Source organism: Leuresthes tenuis, unplaced genomic scaffold (genome assembly GCF_036924035.1).
Source record: "Leuresthes tenuis unplaced genomic scaffold, fLeuTen1.0.hap1 SCAF_1, whole genome shotgun sequence".
NCBI lineage: Eukaryota > Metazoa > Chordata > Actinopteri > Atheriniformes > Atherinopsidae > Leuresthes > Leuresthes tenuis.
In genome coordinates, this window is record NW_027325355.1 from 3,057,923 (window position 1) to 3,070,032 (window position 12,110).

A 12,110-nucleotide genomic window follows, 5' to 3' on the forward strand; every position below is an offset into this window, starting at 1 on the left:
GAAGATGACCACCTTCCTCATGTGTCACAGGGTGATCAGACGTTGCAACAAAAGACATGCAGGTGGTAGAGAGAAGAGAAGAAGCTTACAGCACCTGGTATTCCCAAGCCGTCTCCCATTTAAGTACTAACCAGGCCCAACCCTGCTTGGCTTCCGAGATCAGACGAGGTCGGGCATGTTCAGGGTGGTGTGGCCGTAAGCAACCATAACTGTGACAAATGTGCATTATATAGGTACTGGAATCATACACTTCCTCTGTGTAACCAGATAATTGCCGAAAAAGGCTGACTTGTAGTGGGTTCATCTTCCTCCTTGATGTGATTATTCTCTTCAGCTGAAACTGAGACTCTCAGATCACCTCGTGTCTATCAACAAAGCAGCAGCAGCTGAAGATGACCAACTTCCTCATGTGTCACAGGGTGATCAGACGTTGCAACAAAAGACATGCAGGTGGTCCAGAGAAGAGAAAAAGCTTACAGCACCTGGTATTCCCAAGCGGTCTCTCATCAAAGTACTAACCAGGCCCAACCCTCCTTGGCTTCTGAGATCACACGAGATTGGGCATATTCAGGGTGGTTTGGCCGTAAGCAACAATGTCTGTGACAAATGTGCATTATATAGGCAATGGAATCATATGGTTCCTCTATGTAACAAGATAATTGCCGAAAAAGTCTGATATATAGTGGGCACATCTTGTTCCCTGACGTGATAATTTTCTCCAGCTGAAAATGAGACTCTAAGATCACTTCGTGTCTGCCAACAAAGCAGCAGAAAATGAAGATGACCAACTTCCTCATGTGTCACAGGGTGATCAGACGTTGCAACAAAAGACATGCAGGTGGTTGAGAGAAGAGAAAAAGCTTACAGCACCTGATAATCCCAAGCAGTCTCCCATCCAAGTACTAACCAGGCACAACCCTGCTTGGCTTCCGAGATCAGACGAGGTCGGGCATATTCAGGGTGGTGTGGCCGTAAGCAACAATGTCTGTGACAAATGTAAATTGTATAGGTACTGGAATCATACGTTTCCTCTATATAACCAGATAATTGCAGAGAAAGGCTGATAAATAGTGGGCACATCTTCTTCCCTGACGTGATTATTCTCTCCAGCTGAAAATGAGACTCTCAGATCACTTCGTGTCTGCCAACAAAGCAGCAGCAGCTGAAGATGACCAACTTCCTCATGTGTCAGAGGGCGATCAGACCTTGCAACAAAATACATGCAGGTGGTAGAGAGAAGAGAAAAAGCTTACAGCACCTGGCATTCCCAAGGGGTCTCCCATTCAAGTACTAACCAGGCCCAACCCTGCTTGGGTTCCGAGATCAGTCGAGGTCGGGCATATTCAGGGTGGTGTGGCCGTAAGTAACAATGTCTGTGAAAAATGTGCATTATATAGGAACTGGAATAATACAGTTCCTCTATGTAACCAGATAATTGCAGAGAAAGGCTAACTTGTTGTGGGCACATCTTCTTCCTTGATGTTATTATTCTCTGCAGCTGAAACTGAGACTCTCAGATCACTTCGTGTCTGCTAACAAAGCAGCAGCAGCTGAAGATGACCAACTTCCTCATGTGTCACAGGGCGATCAGACATTGCAACAAAAGACATGTAGGTGGTAGAGAGAAGAGAAAAAGCTTACAGCACCTGGTATTCCCAAGCGGTGTCCCATCAAAGTACTAACCAGGCCCAGCCCCCCTTGGCTTCCGAGATCAGACAAGGTCAGACATATTCAGGGTAGTTTGGCCATAAGTAACAATCTCCGTGACAAATGTGCATTATATAGGCAATGGAATCATACACTTCCTCTATGTAACCAGATAATTGCCGAGAAAGGCTGATATGTAGTGGGCACATCTTCTTCCCTGACGTGATAATTCTCTCCAGCTGAAAATGAGACTCTCAGATCACTTTGTGTCTGCCAACAAAGCAGCAGCAGCTGAAGATGACCAACTTCCTCATGTGTCACAGGGTGATCAGACGTTGCAACAAAAGACATGCAGGTGGTAGAGAGAAGAGAAAAAGCTTACAGCACCTGGTATTCCAAAGCAGTCTCCCATCCAAGTACTAACCAGGCCCAAACCTGCTTGACTTCCAAGATCAGACGAGGCCGGGCTTATTCAGGGTGGTGTGGCCGTAAGCAACAATATCTGTGACAAATGTGCATTATATAGGTACTGGAATCATACACTTCCTCTATGTAACCAGATAATTGCCGAGAAAGGCTGACTTGTAGTGGGCACATCTTCTTCCCTGATGTGATTATTCTCTGCAGCTGAAATTGAGACTATCAGATCACTTCGTGTCTGCCAACAAAGAAGCAGCAGCAGCTGAAGATGACCAACTTCCTCATGTGTCACAGGGTGATCAGACGTTGCCACAAAAGACATTCAGGTGGTCCAGAGAAGAGATAAAGCTTACAGCACCTGGTATTCCCAAGCAGTCTCCCATTTAAGTACTAACCAGGCCCAACCCTCCTTGGCTTCCGAGATCAGACGAGGTCGGGCATGTTCAGGGTGGTGTGGCCGTAAGCAACCATAACTGTGACAAATGTGCATTATATAGGTACTGGAATCATACACTTCCTCTATGTAACCAGATAATTGCCGAGAAAGGCTGACTTGTAGTGGGCACATCTTCTTCCCTGACGTGATTATTCTCTGCAGCTGAAATTGAGACTCTCAGATCACTTCGTGTCTGCCAACAAAGCAGCAGCAGCTGAAGATGACCAACTTCCTCATGTGTCACAGGGCGATCAGACCTTGCAACAAAATACATGCAGGTGGTAGAGAGAAGAGAAAAAGCTTAAAGCACCTGGCATTCCCAAGGGGTCTCCCATTCAAGTACTAACCAGGTCCAACCCTGCTTGGGTTCCAAGATCAGACAAGGTCAGACATATTCAGGGTGGTTTGGCCGTAAGTAACAATCTCCGTGACAAATGTGCATTATATAGGCAATGGAATCATACACTTCCTCTATGTAACCAGATAATTGCCGAGAAAGGCTGATATGTAGTGGGCACATCTTCTTCCCTGACGTGATAATTCTCTCCAGCTGAAAATTAGACTCTCAGATCACTTTGTGTCTGCCAACAAAGCAGCAGCAGCTGAAGATGACCAACTTCCTCATGTGTCAAAGGGTGATCAGACGTTGCAACAAAAGACATGCAGGTGGTAGAGAGAAGAGAAAAAGCTTACAGCACCTGGTATTCCCAAGCAGTCTCCCATCCAAGTACTAACCAGGCCCAAACCTGCTTGACTTCCAAGATCAGATGAGGTCGAGCTTATTCAGGGTGGTGTGGCCGTAAGCAACAATATCTGTGACAAATGTGCATTATATAGGTACTGGAATCATACACTTCCTCTATGTAACCAGATAATTGCCGAGAAAGGCTGACTTGTAGTGGGCACATCTTCTTCCCTGATGTGATTATTCTCTGCAGCTGAAATTGAGACTCTCAGATCACTTCGTGTCTGCCAACAAAGAAGCAGCAGCAGCTGAAGATGACCAACTTCCTCATGTGTCACAGGGTGATCAGACGTTGCAACAAAAGACATGCAGGTGGTCGAGAGAAGACAAAAAGCTTACAGCTCCTGGTATTCCCAAGCGGTCTCCCATTTAAGTACTAACCAGGCCCAACCCTCCTTAGCTACCGAGATCAGACGAGGTCGGGCATGTTCAGGGTGGTGTGGCCGTAAGCAACAATGTCTGTGACAAATGTGCATTATATAGGTACTGGAATCATACGGTTCCTCTATGTAACCAGATAATTGCCGAGAAAGGCAGACTTGTAGTGGGCAAATCTTCTTCCCTCATGTGATCATTCTCTGCAGCTGAAACTGAGACTCTCAGATCACTTCGTGTCTGCCAACAAAGCAGCAGCAGCTGAAAATGACCAACTTCCTCATGTGTCACAGGGTGATCAGACGTTGCAACAAAAGACATGCAGGTGGTCGAGAGAAGAGAAAAAGCTTACAGCACCTGGTATTCCCAAGAGGTCTTCCATCCAAGTACTAACCACGCCCAACCCTCCTTGGCTTCCGAGATCAGACGAGGTCGGGCATGTTCAGGGTGGTGTGGCCGTAAGCAACAATGTCTCTGACAAATGTGCATTATATAGGTACTGGAATCATACGGTTCCTCTATGCAACCAGATCATTTCCGAGAAAGGCTGACTTGTAGTGGGCACATCTTCTTCCCTGACGTGATTATTCTCTGCAGCTGAAACTGAGACTCTCAGATCACTTTGTGTCTGCCAACAAAGCAGCAGAAGCTGAAGATGACCAACTTCCTCATGTGTCACAGGGTGATCAGACGTTGCAACAAAAGACATGCAGGTGGTAGAGAGAAGAGAAAAAGCTTACAGCACCTGGTATTCCCAGAGAGTCTACCATCCAAGTACTAACCAGGCCAAAACCTGCTTGGCTTCCGAGATCAGACGTGGTCAGGCATTTTCAGGGTGGTGTGGCCGTAATTAACCACAACTGTGACAAATGTGCATTATAAAGGTACTGGAATCATACAGTTCCTCTATGTAACCAGATAATTGCCGAGAAAAGCTGATAAGTAGTGGGCACATCTTCTTCCCTGACGTGATTATTCTCTCGAGCTGAAACTGAGACTCTCAGATCACTTCGTGTCTGCCAACAAAGCAGCAGAAGCTGAAGATGACCAACTTCCTCATGTGTCACAGGGTGATCAGACGTTGCAACAAAAGACATGCAGGTGGTAGAGAGAAGAGAAAAAGCTTACAGCACCTCGTATTCCCAAGAGGTCTTCCATCCAAGTACAAACCAGGCCCAACTGTGCTTGGCTTCCGAGATCAGACGAGGTCGGGCATGTTCAGGGTTGTGTGGCCGTAAGCAACAATGTCTCTGACAAATGTGCATTATATAGGTACTGGAATCATACGGTTCCTCTATGCACCCAGATAATTGCTGAGAAAGGCTGATGTGTAGTGGGCAAATCTTCTTCCTTGACGTGATTATTCTCTTCAGCTGAAACTGAGACTCTCAGATCACTTCGTGTCTGCCAACAAAGCAGCAGCAGCTGAAGATGACCAACTTCCTCATGTGTCAGAGGGCGATCAGACCTTGCAACAAAATACATGCAGGTGGTAGAGAGAAGAGAAAAAGCTTACAGCACCTGGTATTCCCAAGCGGTCTCTCATCAAAGTACTAACCAGGCCCAACCCTCCTTGGCTTCTGAGATCACACGAGATTGGGCATATTCAGGGTGGTTTGGCCGTAAGCAACAATCTCTGTGACAAATGTGCATTATATAGGCAATGGAATCATATGGTTCCTCTATGTAACAAGATAATTGCCGAAAAAGTCTGATATATAGTGGGCACATCTTGTTCCCTGACGTGATAATTTTCTCCAGCTGAAAATGAGACTCTAAGATCACTTCGTGTCTGCCAACAAAGCAGCAGAAAATGAAGATGACCAACTTCCTCATGTGTCACAGGGTGATCAGACGTTGCAACAAAAGACATGCAGGTGGTTGAGAGAAGAGAAAAAGCTTACAGCACCTGATAATCCCAAGCGGTCTCCCATCCAAGTACTAACCAGGCACAACCCTGCTTGGCTTCCGATATCAGACGAGGTCGGGCATATTCAGGGTGGTGTGGCCGTAAGCAACAATGTCTGTGACAAATGTAAATTGTATAGGTACTGGAATCATACGTTTCCTCTATATAACCAGATAATTGCAGAGAAAGGCTGATAAATAGTGGGCACATCTTCTTCCCTGACGTGATTATTCTCTCCAGCTGAAAATGAGACTCTCAGATCACTTCGTGTCTGCCAACAAAGCAGCAGCAGCTGAAGATGACCAACTTCCTCATGTGTCAGAGGGCGATCAGACCTTGCAACAAAATACATGCAGGTGGTAGAGAGAAGAGAAAAAGCTTACAGCACCTGGCATTCCCAAGGGGTCTACCATTCAAGTACTAACCAGGCCCAACCCTGCTTGGGTTCCGAGATCAGTCGAGGTCGGGCATATTCAGGGTGGTGTGGCCGTAAGTAACAATGTCTGTGAAAAATGTGCATTATATAGGTACTGGAATAATACAGTTCCTCTATGTAACCAGATAATTGCAGAGAAAGGCTAACTTGTTGTGGGCACATCTTCTTCCTTGATGTTATTATTCTCTGCAGCTGAAACTGAGACTCTCAGATCACTTCGTGTCTGCTAACAAAGCAGCAGCAGCTGAAGATGACCAACTTCCTCATGTGTCACAGGGCGATCAGACATTGCAACTAAAGACATGTAGGTGGTAGAGAGAAGAGAAAAAGCTTACAGCACCTGGTATTCCCAAGCGGTGTCCCATCAAAGTACTAACCAGGCCCAGCCCCCCTTGGCTTCCGAGATCAGACAAGGTCAGACATATTCAGGGTGGTTTGGCCATAAGTAACAATCTCCGTGACAAATGTGCATTATATAGGCAATGGAATCATACACTTCCTCTATGTAACCAGATAATTGCCGAGAAAGGCTGATATGTAGTGGGCACATCTTCTTCCCTGACATGATAATTCTCTCCAGCTGAAAATGAGACTCTCAGATCACTTTGTGTCTGCCAACAAAGCAGCAGCAGCTGAAGATGACCAACTTCCTCATGTGTCACAGGGTGATCAGACGTTGCAACAAAAGACATGCAGGTGGTAGAGAGAAGAGAAAAAGCTTACAGCACCTGGTATTCCCAAGCTGTCTCCCATCCAAGTACTAACCAGGCCCAAACCTGCTTGACTTCCAAGATCAGACGAGGTCGGGCTTATTCAGGGTGGTGTGGCCGTAAGCAACAATATCTGTGACAAATGTGCATTATATAGGTACTGGAATCATACACTTCCTCTATGTAACCAGATAATTGCCGAGAAAGGCTGACTTGTAGTGGGCACATCTTCTTCCCTGATGTGATTATTCTCTGCAGCTGAAATTGAGACTATCAGATCACTTCGTGTCTGCCAACAAAGAAGCAGCAGCAGCTGAAGATGACCAACTTCCTCATGTGTCACAGGAGGATCAGACGTTGCCACAAAAGACATTCAGGTGGTCCAGAGAAGAGATAAAGCTTACAGCACCTGGTATTCCCAAGCAGTCTCCCATTTAAGTACTAACCAAGCCCAACCCTCCTTGGCTTCCGAGATCAGACGAGGTCGGGCATGTTCAGGGTGGTGTGGCCGTAAGCAACATGGTCTGTGACAAATGTGCATTATATAGGTACTGGAATCATACGGTTCCTCTATGTAACCAGATAATTGCCGAGAAAGGCTGACTTGTAGTGGGCACATCTTCTTCCCTGATGTGATTATTCTCTGCAGCTGAAACTGAGACTCTCAGATCACTTCGTGTCTGCAAACAAAGCAGCAGAAGCTGAAGATGACCACCTTCCTCATGTGTCACAGGGTGATCAGACGTTGCAACAAAAGACATGCAGGTGGTAGAGAGAAGAGAAGAAGCTTACAGCACCTGGTATTCCCAAGCCGTCTCCCATTTAAGTACTAACCAGGCCCAACCCTCCTTGGCTTCCGAGATCAGACGAGGTCGGGCATGTTCAGGGTGGTGTGGCCGTAAGCAACCATAACTGTGACAAATGTGCATTATATAGGTACTGGAATCATACAGTTCCTCTATGTAACCAGATAATTGCCGAGAAAAGCTGATAAGTAGTGGGCACATCTTCTTCCCTGACGTGATTATTCTCTTGAGCTGAAAGTGAGACTCTCAGATCACTTTGTGTCTGCCAACAAAGCAGCAGAAGCTGAAGATGACCAACTTCCTCATGTGTCACAGGGCGATCAGACCTTGCAACAAAATACATGCAGGTGGTACAGAGTAGAGAAGAAGCTTATAGCACCTGGTATTCCCAAGCGGTCTCCCATCCAAGTACTAACCAGGCCCAACCCTGCTTGGCTTCCGAGATCAGACGAGGTCAGGCATGTTCAGGGTGGTGTGGCCGTAAGCAACCATAACTGTGACAAATGTGCATTATATAGGTACTGGAATCATACAGTTCCTCTATGTAACCAGATAATTGCCGAGAAAAGCTGATAAGTAGTGGGCACATCTTCTTCCCTGACGTGATTATTCTCTTGAGCTGAAAGTGAGACTCTCAGATCACTTTGTGTCTGCCAACAAAGCAGCAGAAGCTGAAGATGACCAACTTCCTCATGTGTCACAGGGCGATCAGACCTTGCAACAAAATACATGCAGGTGGTACAGAGTAGAGAAGAAGCTTACAGCACCTGGTATTCCCAAGCGGTCTCCCATCCAAGTACTAACCAGGCCCAACCCTGCTTGGCTTCCGAGATCAGACGAGGTCAGGCATGTTCCGGGTGGTGTGGCCGTAAGAATCAATGTGTCTGACAAATGTGCATTATATAAGTACAGGAATCATACGGTTCCTCTATGTAACCAGATAATTGCTGAGAAAGGCTGATGTGTAGTTGGCACATCTTCTTCCCTGACGTGATTATTCTCTTCAGCTGAAACTGAGACTCTCAGATCACTTCGTGTCTTCCAACAAAGCAGCAGCAGCTGAAGATGGCCAACTTTCTCATGTGTCACAGGGTGATCAGACGTTGCAACAAAAGACATGCAGGTTGTAGAGAGAAGAGAATATGCTTACAGCACCTGGTATTCCCAAGCAGTCTCCCATTAAAGTACTAACCAGGCCCAACCCTCCTTGGCTTCCGAGATCAGACGAGGTCGGGCTTATTCAGGGTGGTGTAGCCGTAAGGAACAATTTCTGTGACAAATGTGCATTATATAGGTACTGGAATCATACAATTCCTCTATGTAACCAGATAATTGATGAGAAAGGCTGACTTGTTATGGGCACATCTTCTTCCCTGATGTGATTATTCTCTGCAGCTGAAACTGAGACTCTCAGATCACTTCGTGTCTGCCAACAAAGCAGCAGAAGCTGAAGATGACCAACTTCCTCATGTGTCACAGGGGGATCAGACGTTGCAACAAAAGACATGCAGGTGGTCGAGAGAAGACAAAAAGCTTACAGCTCCTGGTATTCCCAAGCGGTCTCCCATTTAAGTACTAACCAGGCCCAACCCTCCTTGGCTTCCGAGATCAGACGAGGTCGGGCATGTTCAGGGTGGTGTGGCCGTAAGCAACATGGTCTGTGACAAATGTGCATTATATAGGTACTGGAATCATACGGTTCCTCTATGTAACCAGATAATTGCCGAGAAAGGCTGACTTGTAGTGGGCACATCTTCTTGCCTGATGTGATTATTCTCTGCAGCTGAAACTGAGACTCTCAGATCACTTTGTGTCTGCCAACAAAGCAGCAACAGCTGAAGATGACCAACTTCCTCATGTGTCACAGGGTGATCAGACGTTGCAACAAAAGACATGCAGGTGGTAGAGAGAAGAGAAAAAGCTTACAGCACCTGGTATTCCCAAGCAGTCTCCCACCCAAGTACTAACCAGGCACAACCCCGCTTGGCTTCCGAGATCGGACGAGGTCGGGCATATTATATTCAGGGTGGTGTGGCCGTAAGCGACAATCTCTGTGACAAATGTGCATTATATAGGTACTGGAATCATACGGTTCCTCTATGTAACCAGATAATTGCAGAGAAAGGCTTATGTGTAGTGGGCACATCTTCTTCCCTGACGTGATTATTCTCTGCAGCTGAAACTGAGACTCTCAGATCACTTCGTGTCTGCCAACAAAGCAGCAGAAGCTGAAGATGACCAACTTCCTCATGTGTCACAGGGTGATCAGACGTTGCAACAAAAGACATTCAGGTGGTCCAGAGAAGAGATAAAGCTTACAGCACCTGGTATTCCCAAGCAGTCTCCCACCCAAGTACTAACCAGGCCAACCGTGCTTGGCTTCCGAGATCAGACGAGGTCAGGCATGTTCAGGGTGGTGTGGCCGTAAGCGACAATCTCTGTGACAAATGTGCATTATATAGGTACTGGAATCATACGGTTCCTCTATGTAACCAGATAATTGATGAGAAAGGCTGACTTGTTATGGGCACATCTTCTTCCCTGATGTGATTATTCTCTGCAGCTTAAACTGAGACTCTCAGATCACTTCGTGTCTGCCAACAAAGCAGCAGCAGCTGAAGATGACCAACTTCCTCATGTGTCACAGGGGGATCAGACGTTGCAACAAAAGACATGCAGGTGGTCGAGAGAAGACAAAAAGCTTACAGCTCCTGGTATTCCCAAGCGGTCTCCCATTTAAGTACTAACCAGGCCCAACCCTCCTTGGCTTCCGAGATCAGACATGTTCAGGGTGGTGTGGCCGTAAGCAACATGGTCTGTGACAAATGTGCATTATATAGGTACTGGAATCATACGGTTCCTCTATGTAACCAGATAATTGCCGAGAAAGGCTGACTTGTAGTGGGCACATCTTCTTCCCTGATGTGATTATTCTCTGCAGCTGAAACTGAGACTCTCAGATCACTTCGTGTCTGCCAACAAAGCAGCAGCAGCTGAAGATGACCAACTTCCTCATGTGTCACAGGGTGATCAGAAGTTGCAACAAAAGACATGCAGGTGGTAGAGAGAAGAGAAAAAGCTTACAGCACCTGGTATTCCCAAGCAGTCTCCCACCCAAATACTAACCAGGCACAACCCCGCTTGGCTTCCGAGATCAGACGAGGTCAGGCATGTTCAGGGTGGTGTGGCCGTAAGCGACAATGTCTGTGACAAATGTGCATTATATAGGTACTGGAATCATACGGTTCCTCTATGTAACCAGATAATTGCAGAGAAAGGCTTATGTGTAGTGGGCACATCTTCTTCCCTGACGTGATTATTCTCTGCAGCTGAAACTGAGACTCTCAGATCACTTCGTGTCTGCCAACAAAGCAGCAGAAGCTGAAGATGACCAACTTCCTCATGTGTCACAGGGTGATCAGACGTTGCAACAAAAGACATTCGGGTGGTCCAGAGAAGAGATAAAGCTTACAGCACCTGGTATTCCCAAGCAGTCTCCCACCCAAGTACTAACCAGGCCAACCGTGCTTGGCTTCCGAGATCAGACGAGGTCAGGCATGTTCAGGGTGGTGTGGCCGTAAGCGACAATGTCTGTGACAAATGTGCATTATATAGGTACTGGAATCATACGGTTCCTCTATGTAACCAGATAATTGCAGAGAAAGGCTTATGTGTAGTGGGCACATCTTCTTCCCTGACGTGATTATTCTCTGCAGCTGAAACTGAGACTCTCAGATCAATTCGTGTCTGCCAACAAAGCAGCAGAAGCTGAAGATGACTAACTTCCTCATGTGTCACAGGGTGATCAGACGTTGCAACAAAAGACATGCAGGTGGTAGAGAGAAGAGATAAAGCTTACAGCACCTGGTATTCCCAAGCAGTCTCCCACCCAAGTACTAACCAGGCCCAACCCTGCTTGGCTTCCAGGTTAAGACAAGGTGGGGCTTATTCAGGGTGGTGTGGCGGTAAGCAACAATATTTGTTACAAATGTGAATTATATAGGTACTGGAATCATACACTTCCTCTATGAAACCAGATAATTGCCGAGAAAGGCTGATGTGTAGTGGGCATATCATCTTCTCTGATGTGATCATTCTCTTCAGCTGAAACTGAGACTCTCAGATCACTTCGTGTCTGCCAACAAAGCAGCAGCAGCTGAAGATGACCAACTTCCTCATGTGTCACAGGGTGATCAGACGTTGCAACAAAACACATGCAGGTGGTAGAGAGAAGAGAAAAAGCTTACAGCACCTGGTATTCCCAAGCAGTCTCCCACCCAAATACTAACCAGGCACAACCCCGCTTGGCTTCCGAGATCAGACGAGGTCAGGCATGTTCAGGGTGGTGTGGCCGTAAGCGACAATGTCTGTGACAAATGTGCATTATATAGGTACTGGAATCATACGGTTCCTCTATGTAACCAGATAATTGCAGAGAAAGGCTTATGTGTAGTGGGCACATCTTCTTCCCTGACGTGATTATTCTCTGCAGCTGAAACTGAGACTCTCAGATCACTTCGTGTCTGCCAACAAAGCAGCAGAAGCTGAAGATGACCAACTTCCTCATGTGTCACAGGGTGATCAGACGTTGCAACAAAAGACATTCGGGTGGTCCAGAGAAGAGAT

The 12,110-nt window shown here is 46.6% G+C and overlaps 2 non-coding genes and 29 pseudogenes across 2 annotated transcripts; all 31 read right to left on the bottom strand.

Annotated features, from left to right (window-relative positions):
* Positions 1-82: 82 nt before the first annotated feature.
* Positions 83-201, bottom strand: LOC140298928 (5S ribosomal RNA). Its single transcript, XR_011914523.1, has one exon. It is a non-coding gene; the product is annotated as a 5S ribosomal RNA (ribosomal RNA).
* A 269-nt stretch (positions 202-470) lies between these two features.
* LOC140290775 (5S ribosomal RNA) lies at positions 471-589 on the bottom strand (annotated as a pseudogene).
* A 269-nt stretch (positions 590-858) lies between these two features.
* On the bottom strand, positions 859-977 carry LOC140272310 (5S ribosomal RNA; annotated as a pseudogene).
* A 269-nt stretch (positions 978-1,246) lies between these two features.
* LOC140307406 (5S ribosomal RNA) lies at positions 1,247-1,365 on the bottom strand (annotated as a pseudogene).
* Positions 1,366-1,634: 269 nt separating this feature from the next.
* LOC140296409 (5S ribosomal RNA) lies at positions 1,635-1,753 on the bottom strand (annotated as a pseudogene).
* A 269-nt stretch (positions 1,754-2,022) lies between these two features.
* LOC140284934 (5S ribosomal RNA) lies at positions 2,023-2,141 on the bottom strand (annotated as a pseudogene).
* Positions 2,142-2,413: 272 nt separating this feature from the next.
* On the bottom strand, positions 2,414-2,532 carry LOC140300758 (5S ribosomal RNA; annotated as a pseudogene).
* A 269-nt stretch (positions 2,533-2,801) lies between these two features.
* On the bottom strand, positions 2,802-2,920 carry LOC140297116 (5S ribosomal RNA; annotated as a pseudogene).
* Positions 2,921-3,189: 269 nt separating this feature from the next.
* Positions 3,190-3,308, bottom strand: LOC140304920 (5S ribosomal RNA; annotated as a pseudogene).
* Positions 3,309-3,580: 272 nt separating this feature from the next.
* Positions 3,581-3,699, bottom strand: LOC140300066 (5S ribosomal RNA; annotated as a pseudogene).
* Positions 3,700-3,968: 269 nt separating this feature from the next.
* Positions 3,969-4,087, bottom strand: LOC140305475 (5S ribosomal RNA; annotated as a pseudogene).
* A 269-nt stretch (positions 4,088-4,356) lies between these two features.
* On the bottom strand, positions 4,357-4,475 carry LOC140295207 (5S ribosomal RNA; annotated as a pseudogene).
* A 269-nt stretch (positions 4,476-4,744) lies between these two features.
* Positions 4,745-4,863, bottom strand: LOC140294010 (5S ribosomal RNA; annotated as a pseudogene).
* Positions 4,864-5,132: 269 nt separating this feature from the next.
* On the bottom strand, positions 5,133-5,251 carry LOC140290776 (5S ribosomal RNA; annotated as a pseudogene).
* A 269-nt stretch (positions 5,252-5,520) lies between these two features.
* LOC140281785 (5S ribosomal RNA) lies at positions 5,521-5,639 on the bottom strand (annotated as a pseudogene).
* Positions 5,640-5,908: 269 nt separating this feature from the next.
* On the bottom strand, positions 5,909-6,027 carry LOC140276728 (5S ribosomal RNA; annotated as a pseudogene).
* A 269-nt stretch (positions 6,028-6,296) lies between these two features.
* LOC140295139 (5S ribosomal RNA) lies at positions 6,297-6,415 on the bottom strand (annotated as a pseudogene).
* Positions 6,416-6,684: 269 nt separating this feature from the next.
* On the bottom strand, positions 6,685-6,803 carry LOC140269466 (5S ribosomal RNA; annotated as a pseudogene).
* A 272-nt stretch (positions 6,804-7,075) lies between these two features.
* LOC140310009 (5S ribosomal RNA) lies at positions 7,076-7,194 on the bottom strand (annotated as a pseudogene).
* Positions 7,195-7,463: 269 nt separating this feature from the next.
* On the bottom strand, positions 7,464-7,582 carry LOC140312684 (5S ribosomal RNA; annotated as a pseudogene).
* Positions 7,583-7,851: 269 nt separating this feature from the next.
* Positions 7,852-7,970, bottom strand: LOC140297770 (5S ribosomal RNA). Its single transcript, XR_011913476.1, has one exon. It is a non-coding gene; the product is annotated as a 5S ribosomal RNA (ribosomal RNA).
* A 269-nt stretch (positions 7,971-8,239) lies between these two features.
* LOC140299208 (5S ribosomal RNA) lies at positions 8,240-8,358 on the bottom strand (annotated as a pseudogene).
* A 269-nt stretch (positions 8,359-8,627) lies between these two features.
* LOC140289845 (5S ribosomal RNA) lies at positions 8,628-8,746 on the bottom strand (annotated as a pseudogene).
* Positions 8,747-9,015: 269 nt separating this feature from the next.
* On the bottom strand, positions 9,016-9,134 carry LOC140300626 (5S ribosomal RNA; annotated as a pseudogene).
* A 269-nt stretch (positions 9,135-9,403) lies between these two features.
* On the bottom strand, positions 9,404-9,527 carry LOC140270838 (5S ribosomal RNA; annotated as a pseudogene).
* A 269-nt stretch (positions 9,528-9,796) lies between these two features.
* Positions 9,797-9,914, bottom strand: LOC140289551 (5S ribosomal RNA; annotated as a pseudogene).
* A 269-nt stretch (positions 9,915-10,183) lies between these two features.
* LOC140296725 (5S ribosomal RNA) lies at positions 10,184-10,292 on the bottom strand (annotated as a pseudogene).
* Positions 10,293-10,561: 269 nt separating this feature from the next.
* Positions 10,562-10,680, bottom strand: LOC140278290 (5S ribosomal RNA; annotated as a pseudogene).
* Positions 10,681-10,949: 269 nt separating this feature from the next.
* LOC140289552 (5S ribosomal RNA) lies at positions 10,950-11,067 on the bottom strand (annotated as a pseudogene).
* A 269-nt stretch (positions 11,068-11,336) lies between these two features.
* Positions 11,337-11,455, bottom strand: LOC140297201 (5S ribosomal RNA; annotated as a pseudogene).
* A 269-nt stretch (positions 11,456-11,724) lies between these two features.
* On the bottom strand, positions 11,725-11,843 carry LOC140278295 (5S ribosomal RNA; annotated as a pseudogene).
* Positions 11,844-12,110: the final 267 nt, after the last annotated feature.